The sequence below is a fragment of the Protopterus annectens genome, chromosome 11.part0 (assembly GCF_019279795.1).
Source record: "Protopterus annectens isolate FY-2018-M chromosome 11.part0, PAN1.0, whole genome shotgun sequence".
Taxonomy (NCBI): Eukaryota; Metazoa; Chordata; order Ceratodontiformes; family Protopteridae; genus Protopterus; species Protopterus annectens.
Genome location: NC_056745.1, coordinates 1,527,171,824 through 1,527,192,932, shown reverse-complemented (window position 1 = coordinate 1,527,192,932; position 21,109 = coordinate 1,527,171,824).

The window sequence follows — 21,109 nt, the reverse complement described above, 5'->3', positions numbered from 1 at the left end:
TAAAGATTTGCAAAATGAAAGCTGTCTGTGTAATTCTGTCATGGGTATTTGCAGTCAATGCAGTTGTGTTGGTGACTGTGTCCATAGAACATATTTGTAATAGTGTATTGGCATATACTCTTCATATGTTATGTTCACATTGTTTGGGGGGGGGGCGGAATGTGTGATTGCTATGGTCCATGTTATACTCAGATATGACCACTTTGGATGCTGTCTACAGACATGTATGTATGTGTGTGTGTGTGTGTGTGTGTGTATGTGTGTGTATATGTATATAGATATATACATTATTGCATACGTCCATAGATGTGTAGATGTTTTTAACCTATCTATATATCTACATATATATGTAGACCTGTATATATCAACATGTCTCTCTCTCTCTCTCTCTATATATATATATATATATATATATATATATATATATATATATATATATTTATATATATGTATGAGCATACACCTTTAATTGGGTACATGGCTGGTTGTCCTATTTCAACACATTCCTCCCTTTTGCATTTTAACCTGCCTGCATATATGACTGGGATAGGTACATCACAGGTAGGTTAGTGTTAGGTTACTCTGAGAATGAAGTACATGATTGTGGGTTCTACTTCTGGAAAGTGTTATTATTTTACCTCTCAAAGTAGGCACTGGTAGGGAAAGTGTGAATAACACACATTTCCACGGTTGTGAGGAGGTGTGTCCGTGGTCTGCGCAGCATTAAGCAAAGGTCAAAAGTGTGAAGCGCTTTTTCATTTACCATGTTGCAGCGCCACTTACAGTCTCGCAAACATGTGGAAACCCGTTTTCAACTACTTAAAAGTGCTTTAATCCACCTGCATCCAAAAGCCCTTATTCTGGCCCTCAAAATAACCTAACAGCACTTGCAGGTTTTGAACCCAGGACCATGAACACCACAGTCACTGACATTACCCCTAAGGCATCTGAGATATGCACAAAATGTTACTGTGTTTAGAATATACATTGTACTACAGACATTCCTCACTACTGAAAACAAATGTGACAATCAGTTGGTGTACATATGTCTGATACATGTTAATGTTCATATGTTTGTGAAAGTAGGTGTTGCAATGTGACATGACAGGGTGTATTATGAATGAGTAAGGTTCTTGCTTTATGTCCTTTTTATATTGCCCCCATACTCCATGTATGCCCCTCCAGTTCACTTATTGGACATCTGACCCAGGCCATCTTTGATGCATGATTGCATTACCCATCATTCCTCCCCCACCCCAATCTTCACATACACAACAACCACCCCTTCTATAGGTTCATAGGTTCATACTAGGCTATCTGCCCTGGGGCAATTATAAGCCTTGCCCAATTCTGTATGGCTTACACCACCCCTTGATTTGAGTATACTGTGCCCTTTTTAAGGTTTAGTTTACTGTGCCTCTGTCTAATAGTGACACGGGAGTAATCCCTGGGACAAACTTATGATCCCCCATCCACTTATCGAGATTCTTCTTGAAGAGATTCAGTGAGGTGCTCTGCCTCACATGAACTGGAATTCTATTCCAGAGCGAAGGGAGCCTCTGGGTTATGAACCTGTCCTCCAGCAAGTTCTATTTATTTCTGTGCTGAGGTTCAAGTCCCTTGAGCGTGTGGCTCTAAGGGATTTAGATTTACTGAGGTGGAGCATGTCCATTAATTCTGGATTTGACATAGCTTTGTATGTCAGGCATAGATTGCCTCAAAGTAGGCGGTATGCAACTGAGTAGAGCTGGAGTTTTTTTAACCGAGCAGTATATGGCATCTGTTTGAGACCCTTGATCCTCTTGGTGAGATACTTTTGGGGTCTTTCTAATTGCTGCAGGTGTCGAGTAAGGTACATCCCAAAAGGGGCATTGTATTCTATGATGGACCTGATGAGGGATGAATAAAGGGGCACTATTACCTCTCTTGATCTAGATAACCAGAAATTCCCAGCTCAGAAGGGCAGAGTCCAGCCTCTCCTCCCACAAGAGTGCAGACCACAAACCTTCTTAATGTAAAATAACTGGCTTGAAGCCCAAGTGCTTAAACCAGAGCTACTACAGTGTAGTAGCTCTGGTTTAAGCACTTGGGCTTCAGGCCAGTTATTTTTCATTAAGAAGGTTTGTGGTCTATGGTGAATTAGGTTAATATTAATTGTTATAATACCAGAGCTGCATGTGTTTTGTGTACACTCCAATTCCTTTGGAGTGCTTCTGTGTCATGAAGTGTGTTCATAGATGATTATATATATGGCTATTGATGTAACTATATAATATATTGATGAAAGTGTAGCTGTCATTCTAAGTCTTTTGGATTAAGCACTTGGGCTTGAGCAGTTGTTTTACATTAGGAAGGTTTGTGGCCTGCACTATGGTGGCAGGACAGGTAGCTTACATCCTTCTAAGTTGGGAACTGCTGATTGAGGGCTCAGTGTCTGTTATTCTAAAAGTGTAGTAGCTCTGGTTTAAGCACTTGGGCTTCAGGCCAGTTATTTTACATTAAGAAGGTTTGTGATCTGCACTCTTGTGGGAGGAGAGGCTGGACTCTGCCCTTCTGAGCTGGGAATTTCTGGTTAAAGGTTTATAGTGCCTGCATATTTAAACTGTTTCTTACTGAAATTGGTACACCTTGTTTGCTGTAGCATAGACTAGATCCAGGCCTGCTGAATCTAACTTTGTTTGTATGCTTGTTGTTTGTTTGCTTATTTCCCTGAAACGCTAATTCCACCTAAAACACTGCTTTTCAGCACTTCTGTGGATCCCTAGTGATATCTGCATTGCTTACTGTACTTATTTCCTTGTTTCACTTGAAAGAAAGTTACTGTTTGTCATTTTTGCATTTAAGTTACCTGTAACACATTGAATTTAAGTTACCTGGCACTAGCTCACTAAGTCAGCACTAAACAATTAAAAGCACTACACCCTCACAAACTCCCCTTGAGTACCTTGTTCCCCTTTGGCCCTTTTTTTCAATTATAAAGGAATAACCAATACTATTCTAGCAGGTCCAAAGGTCAGTTGTCAATCTCCTCTCCGGTCCAGCTGGTGAATCTGAGAATCTTGAGGCAAGGCTACAACTGCCCCATGTACACAGACAACCCTCTCCTCCTCCCAACAAATTCCAACCCATGTGAGAGATGCAATCATATAGCCAAACTGGAGGCTAAGCTCTCTCAACTCAGTACTGGTATAACCAGTCAGGAGGAGAAGGAAACCACACTCACTACAATTCCAGTCTCACATAGACCTACCACGACAGCAAACCAAACACATAAACACACAAAAACATACTCGGAGGCTCTAAATAAAAATCTGCCTAAGCAGCAGAGACCTCCAAAGCAGACACCCAAGCAACGGCTACCCCAAAACAAAACACGTGCAACACATAGCTCACAAAGCCAGTGTGCCAAACAGTCACAGCCCTTAAGGCTAAACAACACACCTGATACCCTTGTAATAGGTGACTCTATCGTCAGGCACACTGACATCCCGCTCACCAGGCTGAACAAGGGGAAGGTCATGGTGAGCTGCCTGTCGGGCGCTAGGATCCTCCACATAACACACGCACTCAGGTCACTCCAAGGCAAGTACAAATATGACTCAGTCATTGTCCATGCTGGTGTGAATGACCTGAGATGTACCTCCCTGGACTACATGAAAAGAGACATAGAGGAGCTCTCTGAGCATGTAGCCCAGGCCGGTATGACCCTGACCTTGAGTAGCATCTTACCCTCACCAAGAATGATGCCACAATATGAAGACAAGATGATCAATTTCAACAATTGGCGTAAGTATTGGTGTCATTCAAAGGGGATCCAATGCCTGTCAGCCTGGGATGACATGCTCGACAAGCCACGATGCTTCACTAGGGATGGCTTGCATCTGTCACCCCTGGGTTTTTGGATATTGGCAAAGGCTCCTGCTACCGCCATAGTGCCTTTTTTAGGCATGGCTCAAAAGACAAACCCACCTCCATAGGTATGACAAGGGCTAAGAAACTGAGTGATGCTATTCAATGCCAGAAGTCGAAACCTCAAGATGCACGCACTCGAAACTCTCCTTAGCATGGAGAACATTGATATCTGTGCAGTAACAGAAACCTGGTTCAAGACTCCCGAGAGCACCCCAGCACTAACTGTTTATACCTCATACCATGCTTTTCATCCCCAAAACTTGGACCAAATGACAAAAGGAGGGGGAGTATCAATATTCTTCAAAGATACCCACACCTACAGGTTGGTGGCACAGCACGAAGCATCAGAGACTATCCATGTGCAACTAACAGTGGGTAAAACTGCCTTCCAGTTTATAGCCTGTTACAGACCACCCTCCCAAACCCAGGAACCCCACTCGGCCTTGCTGAGAACACTGGAAAATAAGAAGGTCTCTCCAAACACCATTATATTGGGCGACTTCAACTACCCAAATATAGACTGGGAGCATTACTCTAGCTCCAACACCCTAGCCCAGAGGTTCCTAGAATTTATAAACTCAAATGCTATGGAACAACTTGTTACCAATCCCACAAGAGGGGAAAGCATACTGGACCTGATCATCACCAACATGGGGACTCTATGCTCCAGACCAGAAGTGTATCCCTCACTGGTAAGATCAGACCATAAACTAAACTCACTGGATATTCACATCCTGATCCCAACCCCTGCCCAGAAAACCACAGTGAAAAACTTCTCTAAAGCAAATTTCACACTCCTCAAAACTGAGGTGGAATCCTTCAATGCCCCCGGACCTGTGGAAAATATGGCCCAGACCACAGAATCCTTTATAAACGCATTCTATGAACACCTTCAGGAATGCATGGATCACACAACCCCAAATAAAACCAAGACCCAATCCTCCAAAGGCAGATGTCCTGTCTGGTGGACCCCAGCCATAAATAAGCTATACAATAGAAGGAGAAAGCTACTACATGATAGAGCAAAATCCCAAAAAGGAAAGGCATCTCTGATCAGTATTAGCAAAAACCTACGGGCACTCATAAAATCGTCTAAGGCCAGCTTTGAGAGAAAAATTGCACAGGACACTAAGGTTAATCACAAGTCTTTCTTTAGTTATGTTAGGAACCTGGGTGGGAATTCCCAGATATGCTCAGAATTAGCCCAAAATGACAAAAAATACACCGAACCCACAGACATTGCCAACATCCTTGCTGACAGGTTCAGCACAAACTTCTCACCCCCTCCCCACCAAAAGGGCGAATATCTATCCCAGCAGAGTGCTGCCCCCCTGACATCTCAGATGCTCAGGTAAGAGCCGCCCTGTCCAAAGCAAAAAACACAGCATCACTGGGACCAGACGGTGTCCTGGGCTGTGTCCTACATGAACTCCAAGAAGAGCTAAACCAAACATAAAACTACTGTTCAATCTTAACCTTACTACAGGATATGTACCTAAAGAGTGGCATACAGCAACAGTGGTCCGTCTCCATAAAGGTGGTGCCTCAACAGATCCTGGAAACTATCACCCCATAAGCCTGACTAGCTTGGTCTGCAAAGCTGTAGAAAGGATCATCATGGACCTCATAAATAAAGATATTATGGACCTACAGACACTGGATCCTACCCAGTTCAGCTTTGTTAAGGGCAGATCCTGCCTCTTAAACTGGTTGATTTCTTTGAAACAGTCACCAAGGCCATTGACGAGGGGAAGGTGGTCCACACAGCCTACCTGGACCTCGCAAAAGCCTTCAATACAATACCCCACTCGGGCATTATAGATAAGCTCACCAGCTTAAATATAAACCCCTATGTCACTAGATGGGCTGCAAACTGGCTCCAGGACAGAACCCACATGATTAGAATTTCTGGAGCCATGTCAGACTCCAAACCAGTTATAAGTAGCATCCCACATGGCTCAGTCCTGGGACCTCTCTTGTTTGGTATTTATTTCTCGGAGGTACAGGCAAACATGGAAGGACTATGGCTGACCAAGTTCGCAGATGACTGCAAACTGGGTGCCATAATCGACTCTCCAGCCGACACAAGCATCCTCCAAAAGGGCCTCATAGAAACAGACAACTGGTGCCAGAGCCATGGCCTCAAGCTAAATTCCTAAAAGTGTATAGTCATCTTCTTTGTCAAAAACAAAGTGCCCACGTATTACCACATAGGTGATAATCCATTAAGTACAGAAGAAGTAATTAGGGATCTGGGGACCCAAGTTGATAGCAATCTCTCATTTGACAACCACATGGCCAAAGTGGTTAGAAAAACATTTTATATAGCCCACCTAATCATGAAGGGATTCACATCTAGATCAGGGGAGGTCATTGTGCCTCTTTACTCATCCCTCATCAGGCCCATAATTGAGTACAATGCCCCTTTTGGGATGTACCTTACCAGACACCTGCAGCAACTGGAAAGACCCCAAAAGTACCTCTCAAAGAGGATCAAAGGGCTCAAACAGATGCCATATGCTGCGCGGTTAAAGAAACTCCAGCTCTACTCAGTGGCATACCACCTGCTCAGAGGTGATCTGTGCCTGACGTATAAAGCCATCTCCAACCCAGAATTAATGGACATGCTGCATCTCAGAAAATCCAAATCTCATTGAGCTACGCGCTTGAGAGACTTGAACCTCAGCACTGAAATAAATACAACATGCTGGAGGGACAGATTCATAACCCAGAGGCTCCCTTCACTCTGGAATAAAATCCCAGTCCAGGTTAGGCAGAGTCCCTCACTGACTCTCTTCAAGAGGAATCTTGATGAGTGGATGGGAGATCATAGGTTTACCCCAGGTATCACTTCTGTGTCACTGTTAGACAGAGGCACAGTATACTAACCTCGAAAAAGGGCATAGCAAAATTAATTTAAAATGGGTGGCGAAAGCCAAACACATTCTGGCTAGGCTTATAAATGCCCTAGGGCAGATAGCCTAGTATGAACCTATGAACCACCTATGAACCTATATATATATATATATATATATATATATATATATATATATATATATATATATATATGGTTCTAGGTTATAACACCGACAGCACACAACATCGACAACGACATCACCGACACCACATCATCGACAGTTCACAAACACGACACCGCACACACTCAACACATCATCACAACAACCAATAAACAAAACACATTCCATGACCAAAAACCACACACACAACACAAGCACACCTAAATCCTAACAAACAAACACTAAACCTTACATACACAACTATCCACAACCCTAACCGAAACCCTAACCCTAAGGTCCGTCACTATCGCACACTAACCTAACTCATCAGGTCCATCATAGAATACAATTCCCCTACTGTACCCTTACCTAACCCGCGCCCTAACCCTAACTCACTTAACCCACCCCTACCCCTACAGACCGTCAACATCGCACACTTACCTTACTCGCACACTAACGTCCATCACTACCGCATACTTACACATCGTTTCCCCATCTCGGTGTTCTCCGCATCGGTGTTTTCATCCGTCGATCTTCTGGCGTCGGTGATTTTGCTGTCGGTCTTCTCATCTGTCGACGTTGTAACCCAGACCCATATATATATATATATATATATATATTTATATATACATATATATATATATATATATATATATATATATATATATATATATATATATATATATATATATATATATATATATATATATATATATATATATATATATATATATATATATATATATATATATATATATATATATATATATATATATATATATATATATATATATATATATATATATATATATATACACTTCTATGTGTAGACCTTACTGACATATTATATATATATATATATATATATATATATATATATATATATATATATATATATATATATATATGTATATTATATATATATATTTCTTATTAGTTTGTAACAGTAATACATCTGTAGACTGGAATGTGTTGGTTCACAAACTACAGTACATTACAATGTACTGTACATATATACACAAAGCCACTGTCCCATTTGTGATCATTACAGTGAAATGCATATGGTATAAGGTGTAGTCTCAGGACCATGAAACATGTGTACACCTTGAATGGCTTAGTGGTACGTCTCATGACTATAGTGTGCATAGTCTAGGGTTTGACACCATTGATGCTTTACGAATGTTTTTTACTGCAGAATAAGGCTCATTAAAGGAGTTGTAAGCATGTTTAAAAGTGTTTGCATGACATTATAGCAGCAGTTAAACACAGTTAAACAAACATTGTAACGTATAACCTGTGCGTGCAAACACGGCCACATCTGTTAACTACTCCGGATATATACCTGTCAGTGATGTAACATCTCACTATTTGCTGACATGACATTACATTCTCTGTTGACTGTACTCTCTTGCACATATGGGTTTATATTGGTGATTCGAATGTTTACTATACAGACGATTACTACCTATATATGAAAGCTGTGGTTAAAGTATACTTTTGCACATGATAAACATCACTGCCTTTATCGGGATTGTAATCTTGAATGCACAGATACAATGCAGTTGCTGTAACCATTACACTGCTGACATTAACATTGCTTCAGCCTATTTCTTATTTAGATGATTTCTATGTGTAAGCGAGGCTAAGCAAAGGGAGGGAGCCCCCAAACTCACTGAGCTTCACGTACTCTTGACATAACAATGTATAACAAATGTACTGTGAGACAATACATTACATTCCTAACTACATTAGGCATAGCCCCTCACTGACACACTTAAAGGGAAACCTTGTTGTGTGAATGGGTAACAGATTATACACCCCTGGGATCCTGTGTCCCAGAACCATGCAGCCAGGGTGTGGGGGAGCCTATCCAGTTTGAGAGCTGCAAGACCTGTTGGGGGGATTAAATGGTGTTGAAGTGCCACATTAACATGCCCTTTTTAGATCACTAAGTACCTCTATCACCCTCCACCACCCCACTCTTCAACAGCTTCCAGCAACTCTGCCTGGAATTGCTTCATTGGCTATGCTTGACAGAGGCTCAGTTACTTCATCAGTGGTGTGGGGAAGGCCAACACACTGTTACTATGCTTCTAATTACCCTTGGGCAGATAGATAGTAGGCTATCTGTGAACCTCTAATGTGCAGGCCGTCACAGCCATAATATGTGAATAAACAGATCTTCAGATCACAATATTTAATGTGAACTCACCATGTAGTCAGGAAACAGTTGAGTACAGCAAGAACATACAGAACACTGATACTTAGTCACTCCAAAAGCCTATCTTGGAAGCTAGAAGACTTGTATAAGTTTAAAGGTTTCTATTTCTTATGAGTAGGTTACCTACAGGGGAGATGAAAAACAAGCACAGATGGGGAACATGCATGCAATGATACCATACTGGCCTTTGTGTCAACCTTATGCTTTAGAATACTGGCCAAGGCTATTGGTGCCCCCATGGTGCCCTATTTAGGAAAGTGAATACCAGCTCCATAAACAGCACAATAGCAGATTCAATGAGGTTTATGCTACTCAACACCAGGGGTTGTGATCACAGCATGCATGCACTCACAGCACTCCTCAGGAGGGACAACATCAACATCTGTGCATTAACTGAAATCTGTCTTAAGGCTCCTGAGAGCACACCAGCACTACCAGACTACAACCCATACCACACATTTCAGCCACAGAACATGGACTGACAGACATGGAGGGGCTGTATCCATATTCATCAGGGATACCTACACCTTCAGGTTAGTGGGGCAGCATGATACCTCTGTGATCATCCATGTGCAGCTAACTTCAGCCACAACTGCAATGTGGAATGTGACCTGCTACTGATCACCCACCATGACCCAGGACCCCCACTCCCCCTAACTGAAGACAGTGGAGAACACGACAGTCCTAATATACACCCTGACATTGGTCGATGTCAACTACCATACCATTAACTGGGAAACGTACTCTGGTACTCACTTCCAGGACCAGCGCTTCCTGGAATGTATCACCTCATATGCCCTGTATCAGGTGGTAACCTCCCTAACGTGGGATGGAAACTCCTAGATGTGGTCATCATCAACATGGGCAACAGGTGCACCACAGTGGAGGTTAAACGGTGACTGGTTAGATGTGACCATGAACTATTCACTGTTTCCACACCCTAGAATCTCCCCCACCCACGGATACCACAGTGTATACCTTTCCTGCAGCTAAATTTACACTACTAGTGACAGGGGTGGGGGGGTTTCACAGCCCCCACGCTAAGGGGAAACACTGCTCAAGATACAGACAGATTTACAAATGCAATCTATAAGCATCTACACGGATGTATGGATCATGCCATCGCTGGTAAACCAAGACTCACTCCTCCTAGACAAGGACACCAGTCTGGTGGACCTCCACAATAAACAGGCTATACTACAGATGTAGGACAGTGTTCCAGACACACAGCAAATCCCATGAAGAACAGACATCTGTGACCACTATTAGTATTATACATAGGTCCCTCATGACATCATCCAAGGTAACATCAGCAGGAGAATACACAAGGATTCGAAAGATAACCACAATGCCTTCTTTGGCTATGTCAAGGATCTACGTGGTGACACACAGATTTGCACTGTGCCAGTGAAATATAGTACACAATATGCTGACCCTACTGATATCACCATCATCCTTGCAGATACATTTGGTGCATACTTCACCCCCTAAAGAGCCCGCAACATTACCAGAAAGGTACAGTATCCCAACCATCAGAGACACACAGGTGGAAAGGGCCCTCTCTAACAGCAGAGCACAGCATCAATGGAGACAGATGTTGACCCAGACTGCATCTTACAAACTGTACAAGACAACCTGCCCCCCACCTAATTAAGCATTCCTACCTCAGACTCTCCACAGGCTACATGCCTATACAATGGTGCGTGGCAGTGGTTATTCCACTCCATCATGGAGAAATCACAACTGACCATGGTAACTACCACCCCATAAACCTGACTAGCCTGGTCTGCAATAGTATGGTTCACATCCTCAAGGCACTCATTAACAATGACATTGGTAACCTTCGAACAAGTGACCCAACCCAGGTCAGCTTGGTTGAGTGCAGTTCATGCCTACTGAACCTGTTTGATATTTTACATGCAGTCACCAAGATGTTAGATGACAGAGGCAGGTGGTTCACACATACTACCTGGACCTCACCAAGGCTTTTCACACCATGCCCCACTCAGGTATTATTGATAAACACAACAGTCTGTACATTCACCTATACATCACAGGTTGGGTTGCCAATGGGTTTATAAACAGAATCCACATAGTACGACTAGCGGTTTCAAGGTCCAGCTCTTGAACTGTCATGATTGGTGTCCCACAGGACTCAGTCCTGGGAGCCCTACTGCTTGGCATATACATCTCAGATGTACAGGCAAACACAGGTGGACTACGGCAGACCATGTTTGGCAATGACTGCAACTGGGAACCATGATTGATAGTCCAGCTGACATGGACATCCCTCAGGGGGCATCAAAGAGAATGTCACAGGGTGCCAACGACACGGCGTCCAGCCAAGTGCCACTAACTGCATGGTCATTCCATTGTCGAATTGGCACCCACATATTAACACATGAGCGGCAGCCACTTTAATACAGACAAGGTAATGGGGTGTCTGGGGACTAAGGTAGAGAGAGATCTCCCCTGTGACAATCATATCTCCTCAGTAGTTAGGACATCCGTCTTTGTAGGCCATATGACTACTAAAACATTCCCATCTAGACATACTGTGGTTATACTGCCCCTTTACTCATCACTCATCAGTCCCATCATAGGGTATAATAATCCATGTGGCTTGTACCTCAGAAGACACGTCCAACAGCTGGGGGGGGCACGAATGTACCTCACCAAGGGGAATACTGGCCTCCAACATATGGCCTATGCAGCCGGACTGAATAAATTCCTGCTTTACTCAGTGGCATTTCGTTGACCCAGAGATGATCTCCACTGACCAGCACAGCCATGTCGAACTCAGGCTTGATGGATATGCTCTTCCTATGGGAATCCATGTAACAGTGAGCCAAACACTGTAGTGAGCTGACCTTGCCACAACAATAACCAGAAGATGCTGGAGGGTCAGCTTCCTGTCACAGATACTCCCCATACTTTGGAACAACATCCCTAACTGCATTATACAAAGCCCTTCACTAACACTCTGCAAGAGAAACCTTGAAGGGTGGATGGGGAACAGTAGATGCACCCCAGGGATCCTGCCATTGGCTCTGCTCCAAAGAGTGACAGTTAATGAATCAATGAGGTGGCAAAAGAGGACACATTTTGGCTGGCCTTATGAATGGCCTCTGTAGTTGGCCAAGTACCTACCTATGAATCTATACATAGAGTATTTGCATATGCTGATAGCTTAATTTACTGTTTAGGTGTTGACTTACCTTGTGCCAATGGCTGTTGTGTGTGCAATAGTTGAGGGCTGCCTATGTTGGATGCACACAGTAGACTGCCTATACATGACAATTTACAGGTAGTCTTGTGTGAGTGCCATCCATTTTTACTGTGTGTGCAGGTGGAGAAAGGTGTCAGTCCCTAGGTGCCTACACTGTCAGTGTGTGTGCTATGCATGCCATCTTTGCCAAGGCATGAGCATACTGGGCATGCCTCCATCTGCCTATTGGAGCTGGCTCAGGGAGTTTGTGGTCTGAGTAACTCTGTGCCTGTGGGACCCTTGGCAATGGTGGTGGGCTGTGAGGGCCTTCACCATTCTGTCCCTGCTGCAGCTGTTTCTGCAGGACCATACTGTGTAGCATGGCACACACTATGAAGAAGTGGGCACACGTGCCTGGAGAGTACAGCAAGGCTCCACCAGATATGTCCAAGCACCGGAACCGTGATTTCAGCATCCCAAACAAACATTCTATGATGATTCTATTTTGTGCGTGTGCCTCTATATGATGTTCCTGCATGGGTGTGAGTGCATTTCTGATGGGAGTCATCACCAATGGTTCCAGTGCATAGCAAACATCCCCCACCAAGTGGCCATTTGGGATGTCCCCCGTGGCAAATATCCAATACAGCTGTGAGGCATGCCAGATGTGGGAGTCATCCTATCTTCCAGGGCTGCCAGCACACACATCCATGATAATACCCTAGGCATTTCACATGACCTGGCAGTTGATGGAGGGGTATCCCTTGCGGTTTATGTAGTGCCTTCCATGATCACTGGGTGGTGACTTGATGTATATGTGCATGCAGTCTATTGCATCCAGTACCTCCAGGTATTCTGCCACATGGTGGAAGAGACACATTTTGCTGGCCAACTCTTCCTGCATTCAGGGGAAGTATATGTGCTCATTAGCATGTGGTAACATGGCATCGAGGAACTGGTGTAGTACCCTCAATGCTGATGCCTGTGAGATACCCATGATATCCCCAGTTGGTCTTTGAAAGGTACCTGTAGCTTGTATTCTCAGGCTTACACATACCTTCATATCCACTGGGATGGGTTCCCCTCTGTTTGTTCTGGTTCTGATGTGTGGCCGGCACAGCTCTACAAGTTGGTGTAGGGTGTCCCTGTCCACCCTGTAATGCTCTACTATCTCCAGATCATGTAGCACCTGGTAGGTTACCCTGGGTCTGAACACTCTCCTCCTTCTCTGGTGCCTGCGGTGGTTGTGTGCATCATCCTCCACACCACCTTCAGTCTACAACACATGTTGGTGGATCAAAGCTATGGCAGCCCCTAACATGTACATAATAAAAGTTCCCCATCTGTATACACCACTGGTGCAGAGTGTATGGGAATATACAAATGTGTGTTAGGTGCTTTCACACTTTATAGTATTGTGCTATGGATGCTGCTGACGTAAGTGTGTGTGTGTGTATGAACTATTCCAGCTGCTGCGTGTATTAATTATGGGTTTTGCAATGAGTACTGCAAGTGTGGGGCCTTTACTGTGGAGATCTACTTGTCTCCCTTGATTAATCTGTTGCCCTTTAATTCACTTTTAGACCTGGATCCCCTCCCATTATCAGGCATGCATCCACCTGCCATCTTTCTTGTCTTGTACCTTCCCTACCCAGTCATGTCGAAATGTGTCTTGTAGCTGATATACTGCATTTCGCCTTTGTTCTGCTTTGACACTTTGCTGTTTTCTTTGCAGTACAGCCCCACCCTTCCCTGTTCTGCAGTTAGCTGCTTGCAGGCTTGTTAGCTGTTGTCAATGGTAGGCTCCTAGGTGTTAATTAGTCATTTGTAGTCCAATTTCACTGCTGCAGCATTTCCTTATTTCTTTCCTATATCCTTCCTGTTTCAGCTGCAGTGTGCGATGAGCATACCCGTTTACCGGGTTTACATGCGTTTTCATCTCCGTTCACATGCATACTTGGTTACCTTGTGTACTCTCAGCTAAGCATAACTATGGGCGATTCGACACACCCCTATCCTGCAGCTTTGCCTAGCTAGGGGCAGACCAGTTTAGCAATGCTCCAATGTGCTTACAGCAATGGTGACACACCCCTCTCTTGATGTCATCTTTATCTCAAGGGCTCATCTCGGTGTTATAACAATATGCTGTGAGGTGCATCCTTACACCAGCAGGAAGTATGTGATTCACTATTACTCCTCTCATTTACATGGCATTGCCTATTAATTCCTAGCTACTGCGCATAACACTGTCACTGTCTCTTAGCAACCCTTGCGCCATGAGTATGGTGTAGCATGCCTGCCATTGACTATTATGGGGAAAAAGTGAATATGTGTTTCATTGCGGTTTCATTCTATATTTTTATATATTCCTTGCGATCCCCTTTGCGTATCGCTGCCCTGTACTACCACGTCATGATAGTGCGACTATATATTTTAAATGTTAATTTTATATTTTTTACATTTTTTTTATGCCAATGGCTATATATTTAGCCATTGGCATATATTAACATTATAATACATGTGTTTGGTCAGCTGTCAAGGCTCCAATTTTATGTTTGCAAAAATGTAAACCATTTTCTACGGTTTACATTTCTGCATGCTTACACTACTCCTGCATTACTTCCTGAATCACTACATACCTTCATTTGCATGCTACACTGCTGCACATGGGGTAATTAGCATACATGGCTCAGGATTTGTGTGGGCATAGCGTACGCAGGTAGTGCACAAGGAAACAGCTTGTACCTGACTCACTCGGTGGCCATATTTGGTGTTAGAATGCTGACGCTACACCTGCACCTGGCGGAAGCTTCAAGAATCCCGAGGCATATCTATACAGGAAGAATGCAGAGTCCCTGTAATCACATCTATGCAGGTAAAAGCTGCCCTTTCTAAAACCAAAAACATAGCATCCATGGGACCAGACAACATCCCAGGCTGCGTTTTACACAAACTTCAGAATGACCTGGCGCCCCACCTAAGCACCATGTTCAATCATAGTCTCACATCAGACTTTGTGCCCACTGAATGGCACACAGCTACAGTTATCACACTCCACAAAGGGGGAGCCACCACTGATCCTGGGAACTATCACCTTATTAGCCTGACGAGCCTGGTCTACAAGGCCATGGAATGTATCATCATGGAACTCATAAACAAAGACATTGGTAACCTCCAAACTCTGGACACCACCCAGTTCAGGTTTATGAAAGGCAGATCATGCCTTCTGAACCTGACTGACTACTTTGAGGCAGTCACTAAAGCTGTAGATGAGGGTAAGGAGGTTCACACAGCCTATCGCGACCTCGCCAACGCTTTCGATACCATCCCCCATTCTGGAATTACAGCTAAACCCACTAAACTATGTATAAATCACTACATCACAAGATGGGTGGCCAACTGACTCACTGACAGAACCCACACTGTAAAAGTTGCAGACTCCAAATCTGACTTCAAACCTGTGACAAGTGCAATACCACAGGGTTCAGTCCTGGGATCTCTCCTGTTTGGTATCTACTTCTCTGAAGTACAGGCTAACACAGAAGGCTTCTGGCTAATGAAGTTCGCAGATGACTGCAAACTAGGAGCCATAGTCGAGTTCCCAAATGATGTGGGCATCCTACAGAACAGCCTCACTGAGACAGATGCCTGGTATCAGAGGCATGGCCTCAAGCTCAATGCCACAAACTGAATTGTCATCCCCTTTGGTAAAAACTCTGTACCCATGAGCTACCACATAAACAGCAGTCTACTTAATGCTGAATGTGTGATAAGAGACCTTGGGACCCAGGTGGACAGTAGTCTCTCCTTTGATAATCACATTGCCACAGTAGTCAGGAAATCCTTCTATGTGGCACACCTCATCACAAAAGGGTTCTCATTCAGGAAAAAAGAGGTAATTGTTTCCCTCTACTCGGCACTCGTTAGACCCATTATAGAGTACAACGCCCCTTTTGTAATGTACCTCACAAGATATCTGCAGCAGATGGAAAGGTCACAGAAGTTCCTCACAAAGAGGATTACTGGCCTCAAACAGATGCCCTACACTGACCGACTCAAAAAACTCCAGCTTTACTCCATAGCATATCGCCTACTCTGAGGAGATCTCTGCCTAACATATAAAGCTATGTTAAACCCAGAGCTGTTGGACATGATACACCTTAAGAAATCCCAATCCTTCCAAGCTACATGCTCTAGGGACCTAAACCTTGTCACCACAATAAACAGGACAAACTGGAGGGATAGATTCCTGTCCCAGATACTTCCTATACTCTGGAATAAGCTACCCATCTTTGTCAAGCAAAGTTCCTCATTAGCACTCTTCAAGAAAAATCTTGATGAGTGGATGGGAAATAGGAAATACACTCCAGGGATCACTTCTGTGACTGCTCGACAGGGGCACAGGAAATTATCTTTCTTGGATGGTGTAAGCCAGGAAACCTTGCTGGCTAGGCTTACTTAGGCCCTTGGGCCGATACCCTAGTACCTACCTATGCACCTATGAAACAGCTAAGCTAACAGCAAATTTGCGGACTGCAAAGTAAATATAATAGGTGCAACTATGCTTTTAAGAACGAATGTAACAGACGGTGAAAAAATTAACTATAAATTGCAAGTAGGCAATAGAATGTTTCATTAGTATACTCAAGTTTACATAATTTTTATTTACAAGTCATTATGAGTTAATTTACTTTTGCTTTCTTGTGCTCATTGTATGTTAATATATGTGGCCTCTATGAATCGTGGTTTCATTCATTTATCATTTGTGTATGGCTTTAAAACTTGGCTTAGTTTTTGATGTCATTCAAAGGGGATTGAGTTTCTGTCAGCTTGGGTTGACATGGTCGACAAACATCGCTGCCTTGCCAGAGATGGTTTGCTTCTGGAAAAACTAAGCTTTCAGCTGCTGGCAAAGGCTCTTGCCTCCCCCATAGTGCCTTCTTAAGACAAGGTCTCAAAAATAAGATTGTTGACGTGAATATTGCCACCCATAACAAAATAAGAGTTATGCTGCTAAACACAAGGAGCTTAAACCAAAAACTGGAAGCACTTCTATCACTGGAGGATGTAGATGTCTGTGCAGTCATAGAAACCTGGTTTAAGGCCTCAGGGAATACCCTGGCCTTGCAAGGCTACAATGCCTTTGACACCTTCAGACCACAAAATGAACATGTGATAACCAAAGGAGGTAGTGATTATATCTATATTAAGCATAAATTCACCTCCCGACTAGTTAATTTGGACAACTCCATGTTGAGATTACTATGGGTAAGAACCCCATTCAAGTCATCTTCATCAGCCCCCTTTTTCCCATTTCTCTACATGGGGTTGGGGCATCGTGTTAACTGTCACACTTCTGGCTTCTTCAACACTCATGCCTGACTGTTGCAGATCTTCCTTCACACAATCCATCCACCTCTTTGCTGGACATCCTCGCTTCCTCTTACATTTTTTTCTGTCAGTCCCAAATCTTCCTTACCAGATTGTCTTCTGCTTTTCTACACATGCACCCAAACCACCGTAATCTGTTCTCTTTGATCTTTCCTGTAATTGGAGCTATTTTAGCTTCTGCTCTTATGTCCTCATTTCTTCGTCTGTCCCACAGTGTGCACCCTTTCACCTTTCTCAGGCACTTCATTTCCATCACCTCTGGCTTCTTCAACTGTTCTGCCTTTGCTGCCCAGGTTTCTGTACCATACAGTAGTACTGGTCGCACCAGTGTCTTGTACACCTTACTTTTCAGTTTCTTTGGCATTCTTCTGTCACAGACTACACCTGATACTCTATGCCAGTTGGCTGAAGTCCCTCTGATTCTGGCTTTGACCTCTTCATTCAGACTACCCTTCTCCTCAACTACCCCTCCCAGATACTTGAAGCTGTTTATCTGTTCCACTATCTTCCTTTCTATCTCTATTCTCAGCTTCTTCTGATTTCCCCAATTTGCTGCCATCACCACCATCTTATCTGTGCTTAGTTTCATCCCGTGTGCCTTCAGATTTGCATTCCATTCTCCTATCCTTTGGTGAAGTTCTAGCTCAGAGTCTGCCTGTACTGCCACATCATCTGCATACAGCAGCTTTGTTGATCCGTCCCCTCCAACCTGTTTGCTAATGTAGTCCATCACCAGTATGAACAGCAGTGGGCTCAGATCTGAACCCTGATGTACACCCACTCCCACTGGGAACCCCTCTGTGAGGCTGAACACTGTTCGTACTTGAGTCATTGGGTCCTTGTACATAGGCTGCACTAATTTTACCAACAGTTCTGGGACTTCAAACCACCACAGTACTGTCCAGATCAGCTTTCTTTGGACCTTGTCATATGCTTTTTCCAAGTCTAGGTATGCTCAGTTGAACTCTCTCATCTCTAGCTTCTTCTCAAGTATCTGTCTCAATGCAAACATCGGGTCAGTTTTGCTGCATCCTGATCCGAATCCAAACTGCTCCTTTCCCATCTTACATTCTACTACTCTGTGTATCAGTTTATCAATCACCCTCTCCAGAATGTTCATGCAATGTGATAGGAGTTTGATGCCTCTGCACTGCCCACAGTTGTAGATGTCCCCTTTGTTCTTGTACACTGGCATGAGTATGTTTATTCTCCAGTCATCTGGGATATGCCTTTCTCTCCACACTGCTTTTACCCTCAGGAACCATTTCTCTAATATCTCACCCAACATCTTTATCATATCTGCTGTGACCTCATCTGAGCCTGCTGCTTTCCCTGACTTCATCTTCCTTAGTGTTGTTCTTACTTCTTCTAGGGTGGGCTCCTCTTCTTCTCTCATCGTAGGTTGTGTCTGGGGCAGTACAGCTTCTGTGAGGTTTTCTTCATTCAGAAGCTGCTGGAAATACTCCTTCCATCTGCCTTTGATGTCCTCTGGACTGGTGAGTAGGTTGTTGCTGACATCCCTTATGAAGTGTGTCTGACTATCTTCGTTATCTTTCTGTCTTTGCCTTGCAACCTGATATAGTTTATTTGTGCCATTTACTGAGTCACTTTCCAGAAGTTGGTACAGTGCCTCCAATGCCCAATTCTTTGCTATTGCTTCTTCTTTCTCAGCTTTTACCTTTCTTTCTTTGCCTTGCAACCTGATATATTTTCTTTGTGCCACTTACTGAGTCACTTTCCAGAAGCTGGTACAGTGCCTCCTATGCTCTATTCTTTGCTATTGCAACTTCTTTCTTAGCTTCTTTGTTAGCTAACCAGTAGTCCTTCCTAGCCTGGTTAGTCTTTTCTGTCTCCCACATTTTCCTGCACTCTTTCTTTCTTTTGATGACTTTCTAGACTTCTGCATTCCACCACCAGTTTTCTTTATGTACCTTATTTCCATACCTGGCTCGGGCACATATCTTTTCTGTAGTCCTAACATATGCTGTTTTAGGCGCTGCTATTCTTCTTCAACACCACCTATTTCCTCCTCTTCCTGAGGTGCTAGAGCCTTCTCTCCTGTCAACTTCCAGGTCTTTATCCTGGTCTCTGTTGACTTTAGAGCCTTCTCTGATCCCTGCTTGCAGATGATTGTGGTAACTAGTGGTTTATGCTGTGGGATGACTGTTTCGCTAGGGATGACTTTGCAATCATGGATTCTACCCTGGTGCCTTTTCCTTACTAGGAGGAAGTCTACCTGAGTTGCATGTTGACTACTCTTGTATGTGATCTTGTGACTCTCTATTTCTGAACCATGTGTTGGCTATTATAAAGCCATTTGCCAGACAGAAGTCTAGAATGGCTTTTCCTTCTTTATTCCTGTTGCCCAGGTAGTTCTCATAGGCTGTTCTTTTTGTCCCGATATGTGCATTCAAATTGCCCATTATAAACACCAATTCATCCTGCTTTATCTAGTAAGTCCTACAACTGCTGTCTGAATACACTCTTTTCCTCACGATCACAACCCTGCTGTGGGCATAGGCTGAGATTATGAATGCTGCCCTATCATTACATTGGAGTCTGACTGCCATGAGTCTGTCTTTAATTCTGATGATATCCCTTACTGCCTTCTAAAGCCTCTCTCTCACCACAATTCCTACACCATTTCTAACCTGCCCTCCACCTGAGAAGTAGACTCTGGATCCCAAGCCAGCTTTGCTGCACTGCCCTTCCATCTCATCTCTTGGATACATAGGATATACAGCCTCCTCTGTATCATCATGTCATCCACTTGTAAGCTGCATCCTGTCAGTGCACCTACATTAAGCATAGCAATTTTCAGAGCTAACCTAGGTAACTCAGCTGTGCAACTAGACACTGGCCTGCCAGTAGCTTATTAACCCAGGGCTGCTGGGCTTTATAGCAGGCACTGGCCGATATGGGCACATATACCTCTCCCACAGTTAGCAAGGGTGCCTGGTGTGGGTCAGAGTAGGCTGGGTCCTCAACCCACTTATCACCGGTAATTACACATGCCCCCATTTTTGGTGACATTAGTCAACATGACTGAATCACCTATTGCCATATTTTACACTGCCCTGCCACAGCACGCAGTCTGAGATCCATTTTCTCCTATTTTGAGGATACTGTGCTCCACAGTAAATGCTTAAAGTGGTTGATCTATACAACTCTTCGCCCTATAGGGCACCATGTAGAGTCTGTGCTGCTGCCCACAGCTCTATTTATTGGTGAGTTTGAGATGGAAACTCTCAACATGTTTTTCAGACATGGGGAGAAACCCCACACCGACACAGGGAGAACATGCAAACTCCAAACAGGCATTGGTCAGAGGTCAAGATCGAACCTTGTACCTTGTGCATG